Source organism: Chiloscyllium punctatum, chromosome 27, assembly GCF_047496795.1.
Source record: "Chiloscyllium punctatum isolate Juve2018m chromosome 27, sChiPun1.3, whole genome shotgun sequence".
In the NCBI taxonomy this organism is placed as follows: Eukaryota; Metazoa; Chordata; class Chondrichthyes; order Orectolobiformes; family Hemiscylliidae; genus Chiloscyllium; species Chiloscyllium punctatum.
In genome coordinates, this window is record NC_092765.1 from 44866298 (window position 1) to 44886139 (window position 19842).

The window sequence follows — 19842 nt, forward strand, 5'->3', positions numbered from 1 at the left end:
AGGCAACTGAGCTAAGCTCGCTGTTCGACCATATCTTGTTCAGAAAACTTGGTGCTGTGTCAGGTAGTTCTGATAGCTTTTAGCTCTCTTAACAGCACAGTATTCCACCTTCATAACACTCTGCATCTGGGGGAGATGTGAACTCCTCCCTCTGTGAGGTGAATGTGTCCAGCATGATATCCCAGAGTGGGTCGCTCTTTCCTTCCCTGGATATGCCTGTCTCTTTCTCACGCTATGAGCATGTGGTTTCTTGCAATCTCACTGTGGTGCAGGACGAAAGCCAATTGGAACCCAGGGCAGCACCAGAGGCTCTCCTAACCACACTTCAATAAGGAAATTGAGGTGGACTCACCAAATTTATGTGTTGCCCAGCTGAGTTCCAATGGGCTTGGCAGTTTATGTGTCATAGCATCCTGCCTTATAATCAGGACAAACAAGACCAGGCCATCAATTCATCCCACATTAATGGTCATTGAAAGACCACCACAAACACCATACGGTCAGTGAACTGTGAACTAATCCAGATCATGTCGCCTCCTTTTATTTTTGTAATGATTCAGGAGAAAGCAGAACACCAGTCATGTTTTGGCTTAGCCAGCTTATAGGCTAATGTCTTACAAGGTACTGTTGATGACTCCCAGAGGATAAAGAGACAGTTTTTAACAAGAAACTATAGGTATTGAGGTTAAAAGAACTATTGAGAAGATAAAAGAATACTTATCAGCCGAACATCTTCGTGGAATAAGGTTGGGGCCCTTTGTTTGAGTTCCTCGTTACTGAAGGAAAGAGGTTAACTCTTTAGTCAGATCCAGCAGCAGTGATGACTTCCCCAGTTGCAAAAGTAGCTGGGTTTCTCAGATTTTGAGAGAGAGATGATTCCTGACTCCTGGTGCTTCAAGCATGGCCTTTTTAGCCAGCTCCTTTACAGCAGTCTCTAGCTATTTCAAACAAAAACAGCAATTGCTCGAAAGCTTAGCAGGTCTGGCAGCGACCGTGGAGAGAAATCAGAGTTAACGTTTCTGATCCGGTGACCCTTCCTCAGAACTGAAGAGTTAAATCTGATCTCTCTCCACAGATGCTGCCAGACCTGCTGAGCTTTTCCAGCAATTGCTGTTTCTGATTTACAGCAACAGTTCTTTTGGCTGTGTCTTATTCTTCCTTCCTCTCTCTCTCTGTCACCCTCCCTCACTCAGAAGGCTGTTTTCTTCTGGAATGCTTCAAGATGGAATCTCCTTGTCTAGGCAGCTTGCCTTTTTAAATCATTCTCAGCTGACAAGTGAAGAAGGCCTGTTATTGAGTAACCTACACAAAAAGAGCTATAAAAACCTATCAGGCAGTGTTCTTAGATACAGGTCATGTTCCACCCAGCTTTGATTCTGATCCATGTCCACTAACATTCTTGCAATGAGCCTTCAAGGGATTTAGTGGACTCCTGGCCAGGAAGTTTCAGATGTCTGGGTAAGTCTGTCCACGATCCATAGTGTCATCAGATGACTTGAAACAGTCATATATTTTTAATCTCCTGTGTTTGGTTTGAATTGGATTGGGTCCTTTTACAAAAAACAAATGTTTGGTTTTATCCTGAAACTTTGCAGAATTGTGCCAGACACTGAATAAATAGCGGTTATTATTTTAGTATTCTGATTCCTGATTCACTTTCTATTCCACTCAGTTGAAGGCAAGAAATTCTGCTGAACTTGGGTTGACAAGACTTTATGTATTATAGTTAAAGAATGGAGTAAGTGTTTGTAGTGGTTGCAATTGCTCTATTACATTAACAATAGAAGCAACAGTGTCTGAAAGTCATTACGCTGCACTGCATAAATTCTGGGTGTCAGCTGGGGATGGAGGGGTCACTGCTCAAAGTCAGCCAGAATATAAGGTTTCACTGTTTAGTGTTCTGTAACTACAGTGGTTTGAAGCTGTGAAATCTCTGGGAGGGACACAGAGACAATTTGAGTGAATACTTTCCACTTGCTCGGTTGCTATGAGTGTTTTAAACAGAGACGGACAATGCAATGTTCCTTTCCTGTTCTGTTGCTTAGCAACTGTGCCAAGCAAGTACTGCAAGATCGTCCAGACCAAGTGTGCAGTGGCCTGAAGTGATCTTGCACTGCTCAAGTGACTCAAAAGGCTCGAACAATTTGTTTTAAACTTAATTCTTCTCCCCCAAGCCGAATGTCTAAAGAGCACTTATATAAAGTACCATTTCTACATCATCTATATACAATCCACTAACTTGAATCCAGCTTGGTGGACATGCCTTCAGCTGTCTAGCAATATGGGGACAGGAGGAGACAATACAATCCATCAAGTCTAATTCACCATTTAATTCGATCAGGGCTGGTCACCTCTCCCAATGCCACTTTCCCTCTCTATCTTCATATTCCTTGATCTCTTTACTCTCTTGTCAATGATTGAGCTTCATCAGCCTTCTAGGTATAGAATTCTAGAGATTCATCAGCACCTCAGTGAAGAAATCCCATCTCATCTCAATCTTAAATGACCTGCCCCTTCTACTGAGATTAAATCCCATTGATTCCAGACTCACCATCCAGGGGAAACCCTATGAGGATTCTGTTAGTTTAATAAGGTCACCTTTCATTGTTGAGACTCTATGGAATACACAATCAGTTTTCCCCAAATCTTTCCTTGTAAAACAATCTCACCATCCCAGAGATTCATCTGGTGAATCTCTGCTGTACTCCTCTAATGGTAAGTACATGGTCCTTTGGATAAGTGGGTGAAGACTGTGTACATACTGGTCAGACCTCACTTGGAGTATTACTGCACCAAAGCATCTTTACTCAAATCCCTTCGCCATCATATATCACTGCCTTCCAGATTGCTTGCTGTACCTAGGTGCTTGATGTCATCAGTAAATCTGAAAACATTATAGCTGGTCCCTTCATCCAAATTATTGAGAGATTGTGAACAGTTGTGGATCTAGCACTGATCCTTGTGGTATCCCATTCATAACAGCCTGACATCCTGAGGGATTATAGAACATTACAGCACAAGAATAGTACCTTTGACCCGCCATGTCTGTGCCAACCATGATATGATTCTAATCTAATCCCATTAGCCTGCACATGGTCTTCATCCCTCTAATAGTGTTTTTTTCGTTCATCAACAAACTTGGATATATTACCCTTTATCTAGTTATTTTAATCAACCTATCAGGGACATTACAATGCACCTCTGGAACAGGTTGTACTTGAACCTAAGCCTCCTACAACTGCACCACAAGAACTCTTCCATATCCCCCTATCCCCTGCCTATCGGAATGCTTCTTAAACATTGCTATTTGCTTTTATCTATGACTGCTTCTCCCATCTCCCCTGACAGTGTGCTCCTGGCACCAACAATCCTCTGTGTAAAATATTTGCTTCACACATCTCCTTTAAACATTCCCCCCTCACCTTAAATCTATGATCCCTATATTATGCTTCTCAATTTTATATACTCTTCTTACTCTTTGCTTCTGTCAATTAAGCAATTCTCAGTCCATGCAAGTATATCTCTTTCAATCCCATAAGGTCTAACTTCATTTATAAAACTCCTGTGCAATACCTTATCAAAAGACCACCAGAGCCATATCAAAGGCCATAAGTATAGTAATGCCCTCTTTCTATCTCCTTCGATAAACCACTTTCCAAACCTGACCACTTTAACCAAATAAGGGTCACCCATCCTTAATATCTCTTTCCTAATTGTTTAATTATGCTTTGTGAGAAACCTGGGGATGTTTAATCTTGTTAAAGGAACTTCATAAATACAGGTGTTTGTTGTCTTGGCGATAACTAATGGAAGCACAGATGTTATTTATTCTCTCATGGGATGAGGTCATTGGCTGGGTTAGCAACTGAGGGTCATTCCTAATGCTGGTGGTGACAGAGCTATTGTGGTGCAGTGGCAATGTCCCTTACCCTGAGCCAGGAAACTCAGGTTCACATCCCACCTGCTCCAGCAAGTGTCATAGCATTACTGAGCATGTTGATTAAAAATATCAAGAAGGTGTTGGTGAGCTATCGTATTGGGTTGCTGCAGTCTATATTCATGTGGATTTGCCTCCCATAGGGTGAATTACCTGATACAGGAATATTCATGTTATCTGATAGGAGAAAGTGAGCACTGCAGATGCTGGAGATCAGGGTTGAAGACAGTGGTGCTGGAAAAGCACAACAGGTCAGGCAACATCCGAGGAGCAGGAGAGTCAATGTTTCGGGCATAACCCTTCATCAAGAATGTGATGAATGGCCTATCCCAAAACGTTAATTCTCCTGCTCCTTGGATGCTGCCTGACCTGTTGTGCTTTTCCAGTGCCATTCTCTTTGACTCATGTTATCTGCTGTAACATTAGAAACGGGGTGTAATTATTGAATCCAGTAAACAGTTTTTACAACTAACTATTATTTACAAGCTTTTAATTTTTATTATTTTCATTGGCAAAGAATTTTATCATCAGATTATTTTATTAACAAACATTAGGCACTTGACTACATAAGAGGCTAATGTTCTGCTATTATGTTCCAAAACACAGCAAGTGTAGATTGATATGCTTAAAGGGATCTGAGGTAAGGTGGGTCACGATATCCTTTTACTCTCAGGTCATATGGCATGAAGCAGTGATGATATTATGAGCATGTCTCTTAAAGGTATGCGGATAGACTGTGAGACAAATCTCACCTCCCTGTTTCCAAAGATAAAATAAATGTGGATGGGTATATGAAAGGTTTCAGTGGATATGTGCCAAATGCTGCCAAATGAGACAAACAAGATTAATTTGGGATATCTGGCCAGCATGGGCGAGTTGGACCTAAAGGTCTGTTTCCATGCTGTACAGCTCTATGATTATCTGAATTCCAGTCAAATATATATGGTTATACATAGGCACATGCCATCAACTTGTTATGTTAACACCCTGAACAGAGTTTACAGGATTAACATTTCAAACTTGAATATAATGCTTCAGAAGGTTGATATCCCACCTTCTCCCGGAGATTGTATGCCCATTTGGAAAGGTACCTGTTGTTCTCTGTTGTACTTGTTTGATGACATGGTTGTGTTGTTACTAGATGTAGTCACTCCACATTACCACTGGCCAGTATGATCATCCTCACGTTCATCACTCGTGGTTGGAATGCTGGTTTCTGTTCCTTCACAATGTAGCACCATGGTCAGCAATGACAGTATGATCGAGGCTGGCTGCATATTCGAGAAACATTTGCTGATATCCAAGTATTTGTGTTTCTAAATCACTTTTGATTTTGCCCAGTAAGCAGTTTTGGTGGATCTCTACCCGCCTGCATAGAGCTGCTGTGTATCCCTTTCATTTCAGAGGAGGTTCACTCGGTTGATTCCGGAGTTGGAGAGACTGGGACTCTCCTCATTGGAATGTGGAAGAACAAGGGCAGATCTTATTGAAACATACATAATTATGAAGGGATTAGATAAAATAAAAACCGGGAAGTTGTTTCCACTGGCGGATGAAACGAGAACTAGGGGTTATAACCTCAAACTAAAGAGGACCAGATTAAGGACTGGGTTGAGGAAGAACCTCTTCTCTCAGTGGGTTGTGAATCTGTGGAATTCCCTGCCCAGTGAAGCAGCTGAGGTTACTTCGCTGAATGCTTTTAAGGTAAAAATAAATGTTTGAACACCAAAGGAATTAAGGGTTACGGTGAGAGGGTGGGTAAGTGGAGCTGGGTCCATGAAAAGATCAGCCAGAGCAGGCTCGATGAGCCAGAACTCCTGCTCTGAGTTCTTATATTCTTTCAATCATTCTCCTTTGAAGAAGAGTCTCCTGTCTCTCAGCCAAGGGAGACAATTGGTTGTTGGACAAGTTTGCTCACACTTGGCTTCTGAGGTTAATGTTGTACAAAAATGCAACAATGCAATGTGAAAATCTTCTGTCATTGCTCAACACTTGGTGGTCACTGATTAGATAGTATACACGATCTGTCCTGCTCGAACAATTGAACATTGCTGAGCTACACTGTCACTCCAGATAATAATATTTTGATTTGATTTCAGTAAGATTCTGTTCTAGTTCTGTGAGGTTCTGTTATTAGTTATTTGTTTTTGTTACAGTGTCCTAGGATCTGTCCAGTTCTATCAGTATTTTGTTTCAAAGAGTGTGGATAATGGGATGCCGATGTCTCAGCCCATTTAGTACACATGATTTGAAAGACCTTGCCAGTGTAAACTAGTAGTTGTCACACACTCTCTGATACAGGACACTGAATAGGCTGAAAATAGCTGTCATGGTGTCAGCACTCACCGTGCTGCTAGGATGTTGAACAACGGGAAATGGAGAGAAGTAAACCACCACAGGATGTAGTTCTCTCTATGCACTGTGAATAAATCAATTCCTACTTTTGTCTAAGAAGTGATTAAAACATTGTCTGGGTATAAAGGCTCCCTTCACCACTGGAATCAATATGTTTGTCATTGTCACACATACATTCATGAGTTGATTCATCTTCTGATCAGGCAGATTCCTGATTCTTGTACAATCAACATCCTCATGTCTGAGATATAACATGGACATGATTTCCTGGTGTAAGGTTCATGGTATTAGGACTTGTTTGCCCTTGATAATGGCTTGTCATGATATGCCAAGTTCAATCTTTGACCAAAATGAACAAGTCTTCTCGGACACTTCTTTAATATTGTAAGATCATCCCTGAACAATTGTCTCTTGCTCTTGTAGTTGCTTATCTTTGACAGTTGCTAATTATAACTGTTCACCTTGACTCTGACCAAAGTGAAACAGATTAATCTAAATATTCAACAGTACAGTGCAATACAGGCCCTTTGGCCCTCGATGTTGTGCCATCCTGTGAAACCAATCTAAAGCCCATCTAACCTACACCATTCCATTATCATCCATATGTTTATCCAGTGACCATTTAAATGCCCTTAAAGTTGGCAAGTCTATCACTGTTGCAGGCAGGGTGTTCCATGCCCCTACTATTCTCTGACTAAAGAACTTCCCTCTGATTCTGTTCTATATCTATCACCCCTCAATTTAAAGCTATGTCCCCTTATGCTAGCCATCACTATCTGAGGAAGAAGGCTCTCACTATCCACCCTATCTAATCCTCTGATCATCTTGGATGTCTTTAATAAGTCACCTCTTAACCTTCTTTTCTCTAATAAAAACTGCCTCAAGTTCATCAGCCTTTCCTCATAAGACCTTCCCTCCATTCCAGGCAACATCTGAGTAAATCTCCTCTCAACCCTTTCCAAAGCTTCCACATCCTTCCTATAATGCAATCACCAGAACTGTACACAATACTCTAAGTGTGGTCACACCAGAGTTTCATACAGCTGCAACATGGCCTCATTGCTCCAAAGCTCAATCCCTCTACCAATAAAAGCTAACACACCATATGCCCTCTTAACAACCCTATCAACCTAGGTGGCAACTTTCAAGGATCTATGCACATGGATGCCAAGATGACTCTGCTCATCCAGACTATCAAGAGTCTTAACATGGGCCCAGTACTCCTTGTTCCTGTTACTCCTTCCAAAATGAACCACCTCACACTTTTCCATATTCAACTCCATTTGTCACCTCTCAGCCCAGTCTGCAGCTTATGTATGTCCCTCTATAACCTACAATATCCTTCCGCACTGCCCACAACTCCACTGGCTTTAGTGTTATCTGCAAATTTACTAGCCCCTCCTTCTATACCGTCATCCAGGTCATTTATAAAAATGACAAACAGTAGTGGCCCCAAAACAGATCCTTGAGGTACACCAATAGTTACTGAACTCCAGGATGGACATTTCCCATCAACCACCACCCTCTGTCTTCTTTCAACCATCCGATTTCTGATCCAAACCGCCAAATCACCCTCAATCCCATTCCTCCAATTTTCTACAATACCCTACCTTGGGGAATGTTATCAAATGCTTTACTGAAATCCATATACATCACATCAACCACTTTACCCTCCTCCACCTGTTTGGTCACCATCTCAAATAACTCAATAAGATTGTGAGGCACAACCTACTCTGTGTTGACTATCCCTAATGAACGTATTCCTTTCTAGATGATTATAAATCCTATCTCTTCTAACCCTTTCCGACACTTTGCCCACAACAGAAGTAAGCCTCACTGGTCTATAATTACCAGGGTTGTCTCTACTCCCCTTCTTGAACAAGGGAACAACATTTGCTATCCTCCCGTTTTCTGGCTCTATTCCTGTAGACAATGACAACATAAAGATCAAAGCCAAAGGTGATGCAATCTCCTCTCTTGCTTCTCAGAGAATCCTCGGATAAATCCCATCCGGGCAAGGGGACTTATCTATTTTCACATTTTGCAGAATTGCTAACACCTGCTTCTTTATGAACCTCAAACCCATCTAGTCCAATTGCCTGTTTCTCAATATTCTCCTTATCTTTTTCCTGTGTGAATACTGATGAGAAATATTTATTTAGCACCTCTCCTATCTCTTTAGACTCCACGCGCATCTTCCCACGACTGTCCTTGACAGGCCCTAATCTTGTTGTAGTCATTCTTTTATTCCTGATATACCTTTAGAAAGCTTTAGGGTTTTCCTTGATCTTATCTGTGATCATCTTTTCATGTCCCCTCCTGGGTCTTCATCACTCTCTCTTTAGGTCCTTCCTGGCTAACTTGTAACCCTCAAGCATCCTAAGTGAGCCTTCACTTCTCATCTTTGCATAAGCCTTTTTCTTCCTCCTGACATGAGATAGAACTTCTTTAGTAAATCATGGCTCCCTCGCTCGACCACTTCCTCCCTGCCTGACAGGTACATATTTATCAAGGACCTGCAATAGCTATTCCTTGAACAAGCTCTGCCTTTCAATTGTGCCCATCCCCTGCAGTTTCCTTGCCCATCCTATGCATTCTAAATCTTGCCTAATCGCATCATAATTGCCTTTACCTCAGCTTTACCCTTGCCCTTTGGTATTAACCTGGCCCGAGGAGAAACTGAGGACTGCAGATGCTGGAGATCAGAGTCAAGAGTGTGGTGTTGGAAAAGCACAATAGGTCAGGCAGCATCTAAGGAGCAGAAGAATCGACGTTTCAGGCATAATCTCTTCATCAGGTATCAGGTTTCCTGATGAAGGGCTTATGCCTGAAACATCGATTCTCCCTCTCCTCAGATGCTGCCTGACCTGCTGTGCTTTTCCAGCACCACACTCTCGACCCATACACCTATCTCTTTCCATCGCTAAAATAAATGTAACCGAATTGTGGTCACTATCACCAAAATGCTCACCTCCCTCCAAATCTAACACCTGGCCAGGTTCATTCCCCAGTACCAAATCCAATGTGACCTCGCCCCTTGTTGGTCTATCTACATAAAGGATGCCTTCAACTCCTGGCTGTGGTAGGCCTTGCAGAAGTCCTGGGGCCCTTCGGTCCTGTTTCCATGCTGTACATCTCTATGACACTATACTTAACTAGAGTTTCCTTGTACCTCAAGGTGCCACCAGATTGTGGAGACAGAACACTTTTCACTTTATCTCCCTCGATATATGTGACAATTCATTAATCATTCATCATCCATTCATAAATAAATCATTCATTCAGCTTTGGATTGTCGAGTGTCAATGTGTAGATCATGAGGAGTATCTTGGCTGTTATGGATGTTAGATAATCTGCTCAGCTCATAATCATCCTGGTACCTGGCTTATATCTCACTGGAAAGTCCTGTAGATGTTGCAAACATGACAGCGCACTTGGGGTGTTTTGCAGCAGGGCACTAACATGGATTATGATTTGTTTCAACAGTGAACTTATTGCTAAATAAGTAAACGTGAAACATCATACTAGCACAAGTGTTTCACCCTCTATTGTGGAACATTTGGTTTATGCAGATGACAGGGTTTACAAACCAAAAGCAATAAGATTCTCATCTTGTTAAAAAAAAATACATCTCGGCCTTTTTGAGATGCATCCACTTCAAGAATCCTGACCTTTCTAGGGAAGTGGTGTTACAAAAAGCGAACTTTTGCAGACAGTACCAGTGAATTGAAGATGCATTGGTGGTCATCCTGCCAAACGTAGAACATCCTTCTTGGGCAAATCTTTCAGCAGAGATACTTATTGGTCAAACTGGAATGATATGGGAATCCAAAATGCAAGGGAGCTGAGCTTCTCTGTCCTGTGGGATTGGCATAATGTTTGACATCATCAATTTTGTTTGAATCAGGATGATCTCCATGGGTGGAGTAAATGGACTCAAGGAGGTTTATCTGGCTGACAATGGCCATTAATACGGTGCTATTAAATACCAAACTGTGTTGTTGTGCTTCTGTTATAGAAACTGAAGGTTGTGGTCATGCTTGGCCTTTCTCTGACCCATGACCGTGATATTGTTAGCAATGCAAACACAACCAACTGGGTACACACTTTCTAGCCCTTTTCATGTGCTGCTGGAATAGGCTCTGGCTAACTGAGAGAACAAATGGAATCCATTGGAAACTGTCCTCTCCAAACAGGGTCCTGAATGTAGTGAGCTCTTGGGATTCTTTTGCTGTGTATCCCATCCAGTTTGGTAAAGGATTGTGATCTGGAAAATTTAGGGTTTAATCCATCCACTGTTAGTAGTTTGAGGGTGCCACTGTTTAAGTGAGAGGTTGAGGTTCCTTGGAGGTTGACATCAATCTTTGAAACACGTGACAGTCAATACTTTGGAAATCTAAAGTTGCCTCAGTCTTACCACCATAGGGCTGCTCTCGCATTAGAGAGAGATGGCTGGTGGTGGTTTAACCTGAGGGTCACTAGACCTCTAGCGAGAGGAGAGGTTGAAAACGAGAGTCCTTCATAGTAATCTCAGCCGGTGATAGGAATTGAACTTGCTCTGTTAACGTCACTCTATATCAGTCACTGTGCTAATGTAGGAAATGTTAATTTCCACAAAGTTAGTTCACACCGGTGAGATAAATGACCAGTTAATTTACTTTAAAGATGTTGGCTGAGGGTTCTTTTTCTCATGCCTCCCTGTTTGAGAAAATGGAGACTTTGTGTTGGGAATCTGAGGATGACAGATAAGCACTTGTGATCTTTTGATGTACCCTGGACTTGTACAGAGTTTGAGTTAAGGATTTCATGGCCTGCTGGTTTCAGTACCTGAATTTCCAGTAATGACCGCAGTCAACCTCTCTTGTGATACAAGGTGCGAGAGATCCCTTTCTACAGCTGCAGAAACCTTAGCAGTGATTAATGGGTTTTAAAATAGATTTTAAAATTCTATTTTAAACACTGAAGTTCAGCAACTCTCCAAGCACTTGTCCATCAATCAATGTGTGAATCTATTTGCCATTCCCATAGTTAATGATTCCCCTGGTAAATCAGCATTTAATTAGAATTGGGGCCGACCTATTTTTATATACCATGCCTTCTGCTGTGTAAGGTAACTCACTAACTAAATCAGATGCTCAAAGGCAAACAGATCGCATGCTAAAGTCTTTGGGAAACAATTGAGTTGTCAGAGAAACAGTAGAGACATGAAAATTTGTGGTGAGGCATTCTTTCAAGGTGATGGTGGCTGATCTAGCCCAATGTCATCCATATACCTTAACTCTAATCCTTACTACGTTGGTTCACACAGATTTAGGAGAAAGCGAGGACTGCAGATGCTAGAGATCAGTGTGGAGAGCATGGTGCTGGAAAAGCACAGCCGGTCGGGCCGCATCTGAGGGACAGGAGGGTCGAAGCTTCAGGTGTAAACCCTTCAGGTTTCCGTCCACAGATGAACCCACAAACCACCGGTCTGAGGATAAAGCAAAATACTGTGGATTTTAGACATTTGAACTAGAAACAGAAACTCCACAGTTTCATCAGCATCTGTGGAGAGAGAAAAACAGAGCTCATGTTTCAAGTCTGATGTGACTCCTTCAGAACTGAAAGATGTTGGACAATGGTCATTTTTATGCTGTAGACAGAAGGGGAGTAGAAGTAGATGTTTTTCTTTCAGATTTCCAGTTTTCACACTGTTTTGCTTTTTATCGACTGTCTAATTCACTACCACTTCTCATGCAAGTATTCCCAACTTGGTGAGTGTCTGCTTTATCTTCAACCAGATTTCCATTTTAATCTATCAGCTTGTTCAACTTTGTTGTTTTTGATCTCCCTCCTAGTGTTTGATAAGGTGTTGCTAAGGTTTCCTTTCACAGCCACATCTCTGTTCTCAATGACTCTCACCAGCTCTGGTTTCCAGCTAAAGTTCCATCTTCCACGTTTCGAATTTCCACCCGGATCACAGTTGTCTTTAGACACACACAATGTTCCTCTGCCTGAGATTCACACTCAGTGCCAAACACTGCCACACGTACACTCTCAACCTTTTTCTCCATCATTACTACCTCACACTCACTCAAAGCTGCCCTGGTCCCCATTCTATTTTACTCTTTGTCTCATTCAATGCGTTAACGAGAAACTGTTTCCCATATTGTCAGGGGCTAAGGGATTCAAACTCCGAGATCTCACAGGTAGTACCAACAGCCACCTGGAACCTCCCTCGCCATCACTTCACTTCCTGTCCTTTCCCTTGGACTCCATCCCTCCTTCTCATCTGACTCCATGTCATGTATTGTCTCTACCCTCTGAGCTTCCTTTCTATGATACTGAACTCATAATGTGGTTTGTTTAGCTGTGCTAGGGTGGGCAGTACTGTGGCTCTGTGGTTAGCATCGCTATCTGACAGTGCTGGGAACCCAGGTTCGATTCCAGCCTCGGGCGACTGTGTGGAGTTTGCACATTCTCCACGTGTCTGCGTGAGTTTCCTCCGGGTGCTCCAGTTTCCTCCCACACTCCAAAGATGGTCAGGTGGATTGGCCATGCTAAATTGCCCAAAGTGTTCAGGGATTTGTAGGGTAGGTGGATTAGTAATGGGCAATGCAGGTTTACAGGGATGATGGGTCTGGGTGGAATGCTCTTTGGAGGATTGGTGTGGACTTTTTGAGCTGAATGGCCTGCTTACATACCATAATTTTCCCACCCTCTGCGTGAAAAAGTTGCCCCTTAGGTCTCTTTTATATCTTTCCCCTCTCACCCTAAACCTATGCCCTCCAGTTCTGGATGACCCCATCCCAGTGAAGAGATTTTGTCTATTTATCCTATCCATGCCCCTCATGATTTTATAAACCTCTATAAGGTCCCCCCTCAGCCTCCGACGCTCTAGGGAAAACAGCCCCAGCCTGTTCAACCTCTCCCTATAGCTCAAATCTTCCAATCCTGGCAACATCCTTGTAAATCTTTTCTGAACCCTTTCAAGTTTCGCATCTTTCCGATAGGAAGGAGACCAGAATTGCATGCAATATTCCAAAAGTGGCCTAACCAATGTCCTGTACAGCCCTAGCATGACCTCCCAACTGCTGTACTCAATACTCTAACCAAAAAAGGAAAGCCTTCTTCACTATCCTATCTACCTGCGACTCCACTTTCAAGGAGCTATGAACCCGCACTCCAAAGTTCAGCAACACTCCCTAAGACCTTACCATTAAGTGTATAAGTCCTGCTAAGTTTTGCTTTCTCAAGATTCAGCACCTCACATTTATCTAAATTAAACTTCATCTGCCCATTGACCCATCTGATCAAGATTCAATTGTAATCTGAGGTAACCTTCTTCGCTGTCCACTACACCTCCAATTTTGGCGTCATCTACAAACTTACTAACTGTACCTCTTATGCTCACATCCAAATCATTTATGTAAATGACAAAAAGTAGAGGGCCCAGCACCGATTCTTGTGGCACTCCACTGGTCACAGGCCTCCAGTCTGAAAAACAACCCTCCACCACCACCCTCTGTCTTCTACCTTTGAGCCAAAATTGTTGAGATTGTTTGAAATTTGGCATTCCAGTGAATTGTCCTAATAAGTGACAAGAGAAAAACTTCAACTTGACCTTTTCTCAGTCATATTGAAGTTTGTCTTCCACCAAGACAAGGTATTTTCCCTGGGGTGAATACCCAAAGCCTTTTTCCCAGGGCAGGGGAGTCCAGAACTAGAAGGCATAGGTTCAGAGTGAGAGCGGAAAAATTTAAAAGGGGCCAAAGGGGTAGCCTTTTCATGCAGAAGGTGGTACATGTATGGAATGAGCTGCCAGAGAAAGTGGTGGAGGCTGGTACAACTACAGTATTTAAAAAAGTATCAGGATGGGTATATGAATAGGAAGGTTTGAGAGGAATATGGCCAAATGCTGGCAAATGGGACTAGATTAGATTGATATCTGGTCGGCATGATTGAGTTAGACCGAAAGGTCTGTTTCTGTGTGGTACATCTCTGTGACTCTGAATACAGTACTGCAGTGCCGACACTACAAAAGCATATTTTATTGTTCAGTATTTTGAGACATTCTGCAGCTGTGCAAGACACTATAAAAGTGCAAGTTGGTGCTTTATTAGTTTGTCTAATTGTATAAATGTACAATGGTCCTGTGATTTGTGGTGGCTGTATAAATTGTAAATGAGATTGTTCATGACCAGAGAGAACTACAATTGTGCAATGCATCACATGAAGCCTGCACATTGTGATAAACTAGGAATGAGGAGCTAGGAAAGGATGAAGGCAACTGTTACATGCAGCAAGATTCAGTGACTTCTCCTCAAAAATAAATCATTCTCAGAAACACCACTGCAATGTGCAAATCACATTCTCTCTTAGCAATGGATGCCCTACAGTAACACCAGCAACAAAGGTGTTAACTGCTATAACAAGAACTTTCATATTTATTGTGCCTTTAATGTAGAAAACCATCTCCAGGAGCTTAATGGAGGCATCATTAGACAATACTGAAGGATGGAGCACTGACTTTTATGTTTAAAGAACACAGGTTTTATGATTGGCCTTAATGGAGACAGGAGGCTGGCAAGGCCTCAGTTTAGACATGTTACTGAATTGTACACACTCCTAGAACAGTTAGTAAAACCAGAGGTTAAGAACTGTTCTGGAATTGGACAAGCCATTGAAAACCAAACATCTTGAATTCTGAGAAAAATCAGAACAGTTAAAACCAGAATTCTAGGAAAATTGACTGAAAACATAGAAAAATAGGAAAGGAAACAAAAACCTTGAAATTCACTGATGGCACCAGCTGTTCCTAATTACACTCTGGAGCCGAATTGAGATAAAGCTGTCAAGGCCGGAGCTCACTAGACGAGTTGGTATGTCAGACTGTCTCAGTAAACAAACAGAAAGGAGTCCAGAGACATGCTTGATATCAGTGACCTGTTTTTTTTACAGCGACAATAGGTGCTGAAGGAGGAAAGGAGTGAGTCAGTTAATGAGATGTTCGGCCTTACTCAGACTAATTCCACACTGACCCATTTTTACGTACGCAACATGATGGTCAATGGAAAGGTTGGGGCTGATTCAACATTCTCCACAACATGATCATCAAGACGGACGTGGAACTGAGTGCTTTCTGAATGCAATATGTAGTGCCTGGCTTCCATTGCATAGTGCTTCTAGTTCACCCTGTACGAGTGTATGTACATGGGGCTAAAGTCCCACACCCCTTGTGTAGAACATTAATTGCTAAGGTTCAAGTGGGGCAGCACGGTGGCTCAGTGGTTAGCTCTGCTGCCTCTCAGCATCAGAGATCCAGGTTCGATTCCACCCTTGGGTGACTGTCTGTGTGGAGTTAGCACATTCTCCCCATGTCTGCATGGGCTTCCTATCACAGTCCAAAGATGTGCAGGTTAGGTGGATTGGTCATGCTAAATTGCCTAGAATGTTCAGGGATGTGCAGGCTGGGTTGGTTAGCCGTGGGACTTGCAGGGGCGACAGAGATTGGGTCGGAAGCTCTTCGGAGGTGGGGTTCGATGGGCCAAATGGCCTGCTTCCATACTGTAGGGATTCTATGAAGTGCAAAGAGAGTCTTAATGCATCAAGAGGTGATGGTGGATCAGGAAGCTGATGGACCTGCATGTGAACAGATGAATGAGGAGCTGGAGGATGCCACTCAGCCCCTTGAGTCTGCTATGATAAGATTATGACTGACCTGCTTGTGGTCTCTGCTTTCCCATCTAGCCTGAATACATTTCACTATGAGGGTAGTTAGTCTTTGGAATTATCTTCCCTTGTGAGCAGTGCAGGCTGGGACATAAAATATTTTCAAGTTTGGTTTGGACTGACATTTGAGTGGAAAGTGGGGGGCATGGAGTTACAGCCTTTATTGGATCATTAAGGTGAGAGGACAAAGGTTTAAGAAGGACCCGAGGGGCAACTTCTTCACGCAGAGACTGGGGCGTAAATGGAATGGGCTGCCAGAGAAAGTGGTTGAGGCAAGCACAATAGCAACATCGATAAAACATCTAGATGGGTACATGGATGGGAAGGGCTTAGAGGGATATGCGCCAAATATGGGCAGTTGGAACTAGCCGAGTGGTCACCATGGTCAGTATGGACCAGTTTGGGCTGAAGGGCCTGTTTCCACACTGTATTATTCTGTGGCACTATCCATGATCTTATTGGATGTTGGAGCTCTCTCAATGAGCTGAGTAGCTTACTCTTGCATCTCATCTTTACCATCATATACTATCAGCTGTGACACTCCCCAGAGCAAGATGTGATCCATCTCAGAGGCTGTACAGGTGGACGGTTGGCTCTCTCAGTATATCTGAGTGCTAGTCCATCAAGAGGGTCAGACCCACTGGCTGGTTTCTGGAGGAAGAACTCATGCCCAGTTGTGGAGGTGGGCATTGCCAAAGACCATCAAGACTGGCACCAGCCCCACTCAGGGTCATCCTGAGGTCCTGAAAGAAGGTGCTTGAAAGTGATTGAAAAGTTTGTTTTATATAAGGTAATGTTTCTGAAAGGGTTAAAGTTGGAGACTGCATGAAGTTCCACCCAATTTGATGATGGCACAAGGATTTGGGTGGGGCAAGGGTAGAACGGTTCTGGATCCGGAAGGATCTAGAACCACCTTCATCATCCTTGGAAGAATGGCGATCTCACTAATGTAATGCGACCCTGACTGTCATCATGAAGTAATCTAAATCTTGTTTAAAACAAGAGCCTTTCCTTGTTAAGACTCGCCAGTGGTTTTCATCAAACACTCCAAACCAAATTGGTTGTTAGGCCCAATCAAGGAATAGGGATGATACCAACAAAACTGCCCAAACTGCCAACTAGTGGGTGGTTGCCGTTACAGGGTGGGTGTGAGTCTGCCTGTTCAGGTGGGGAGGGAAGGAGGGGCCTAGAGAGAGGGAAATGAGTGGAACTGCCCCATATGTTGGTCAGAGTAGTATTGTCCAGGAGAATGCGGGACAGGTTAAGGTATAGGTCATGGGCCTGATCGTTCGACTCCATTTCCTTTTCCTGCCCTCAGGAGGTCCCAGATTCCTTTTGGTCCTCTTTGTTAGGCTCCTATCCAGGGACCATAGATGAGTGATGATGGAAGGGAATTGTGAGGGGACTGGGGGTCAAGTACAGGGATTGACTGTCGGTGCCAAACTGCTCTTTCCCAATGTCAAGTCCCTTGACATGACAGTGAGTCCCTTTGAATGGGGCAGAGTCTCTTTTTTCGAAGCACCCAAGCCGCCCCAACAGGATTTACTTTACCATCTTTCCACCTTGCGGGTCCTCTGCCCACTGCTGGGTGAATACCGGGAGCAGGACACATAAAGTGTCTCAATTAATAGTGGGGGAAGAAGGCCATGCATTAGTCAATATGAACTTAATTGAGGTAGAAATGCTAAAAGGGCAGGATCTCCACTTGTCACCTATCTGCCTATATTATAACCCCTGCCATGTTGCTCCTATGTTTTATATTTATATGTAAGATCCCAACCAGCTAACACCAGTAAAGCCATCCCTCTCCTGGTTGACAGCTTAAGGAGCTAGTCCAAATTATTCCAGAGAGAATTGGAAAGGTGACTTAATAAATCTTGGAATAAGGTTATTGCCTCTTTTGATTTTCATCGATGACCCTAATAAACCCCAATTTCAGAAAAATTCCCAAACCTTTTCCATAGGCAGCCTGGACGTAATCCCACAAATGTTTTGGAAGACTCCATGGGTCATAGCCCGACCCCATCTGAGGGAAAAAAAACCTCCTGAAGCTCTAAAAACTGTCAGCTCTCTTTGGTAATAGTAAAAGCTTCCTCTCGGCGTCCAGACCAACTCACATCACTGAGACAAGTCTTTGGCCCCTTTATCTCACTGCTGTTTGTGGGTGCTTACTTAGTGTACATTGGCTGCTGTGATTCCTGTCGAAAAGTGTGTTGCTGGAAAAGCACCGCCGGTTAGGCAGCATCCAAGGAGCAGGAGAGTCGAGGTTTCAGGCATGAGCCTTCATCAGAAAGAGTGATGATTCCTACTTTACATTGGTGACTAAGTTTTATTTTAAAAATGTTTCATTGGTTTTAAAGCAGTTTTGAGATATCCTGATATCGTGGAAGGTGCGTAACAATTATAGGCTTTTATTTCCCACCTTTATTAACACAAGAGTGAATGGTGATTGGAAATTCGGAGTTCAGGAGAGAAGTGTGACAACCCCATCAATAAAACCCATACTTTGGAGTGAGCTGCAAGTTTGATTGGACTACCCATAAATTATCCAAAATTGCTCACGACTGACAGACTGCTCAGTGAATGATTTTTGACAGTACTATCGCATTGTATCTGAACCATATGGTAAATAATGGAACCTCACGTTGCTCATTCCAAAGCAGAAATAGGATTGTCAAAACAACAAGATACTGGGAGATCTCTAAGCCAAATCTATGCTGTTGCCCAGTGTGGAGTATTTTGAGTATGAAGCCAAATTAAGCAGTAAGAGATTCTTTCAGGTTCACTGGGGGATATATATGGCAAAAAAATGAAATGATTGCTAAGTGTAAAAATAATTTAGTCCACTATGTAATCTCATGCTTAATATTATTAAATTGTGAATCCACCCCGTTTCATGGTCGTCTGTTTTTGAATCTACCGAATGCAGGGAGCAACTGTGGGTAGAGTACTGATTTGAGATTAGTGCCTGTTATCGAGAAGGTTATACTGGATGTTAATATTAGCAGGAAAAATAGCTGGAGAGATTGGAGGGGTGTTGGTTGTTTGTGGGTGATAATATGTCACAGCCCATCTGAGATCTAGATCAGAAGACAGGAGCCAGCCAAAATGTAGACGTTAACAATTTAGATATGCTGCCTCTTCAGAACGTAACTGGCCATCTCTACAGTAACTGTGCTGTCATGGAAAAGCCCTTAGGTATATAATTGAACTCAAAACAGATGCTGAAATTAATATTCCTGAGAAAAAAAAATGAGTGAATCTTGTTCATCGATACTTAAGTGAATGTGCTGTTATATATAGTCCTGTTTTACATTCCTTGGTGATTTACCTTCAGCATTCTTTATCTTGCTGTTTTGTTTGACTTTCCACCTGATTTCTTATGCTGTCTATGCACTTAATGTGCTTACCAAGCACTTAATCTGTCTTTATTTATTCATAGCACCCTATTTGGGCTTAGTTTGAACAGTGTATATTTTTTCTGCACTCAGTTGAAAACCAAGGCTGGAATCTTCCCAGCCCAGCACATTGCAGGGAATGGAGGATTTGAGTTATAAGGAGAGGCTGGATAGACATAGAGCTTTTTTGACTGGAGTGTAGGAGGTTGTCGGAGAAACTTGCCCAATAGTTTAGAGATCTCAAAACACAACTCTAAGTGAAATTGACCAACAGTTTATTGCAAGCAATATTGCTGGAAGAGAAAACAGATCTCTAACCTATTGGGGCAAATTTCTCCGACAGAGGTTGAGGGGTTACCTTAGAGGTTTATAAGGTCATGAGGGTGATAAGGTGAATGACAAGTGTCTTTTCCCTTGAGTAAGGGATTTCAAGACTAGGGG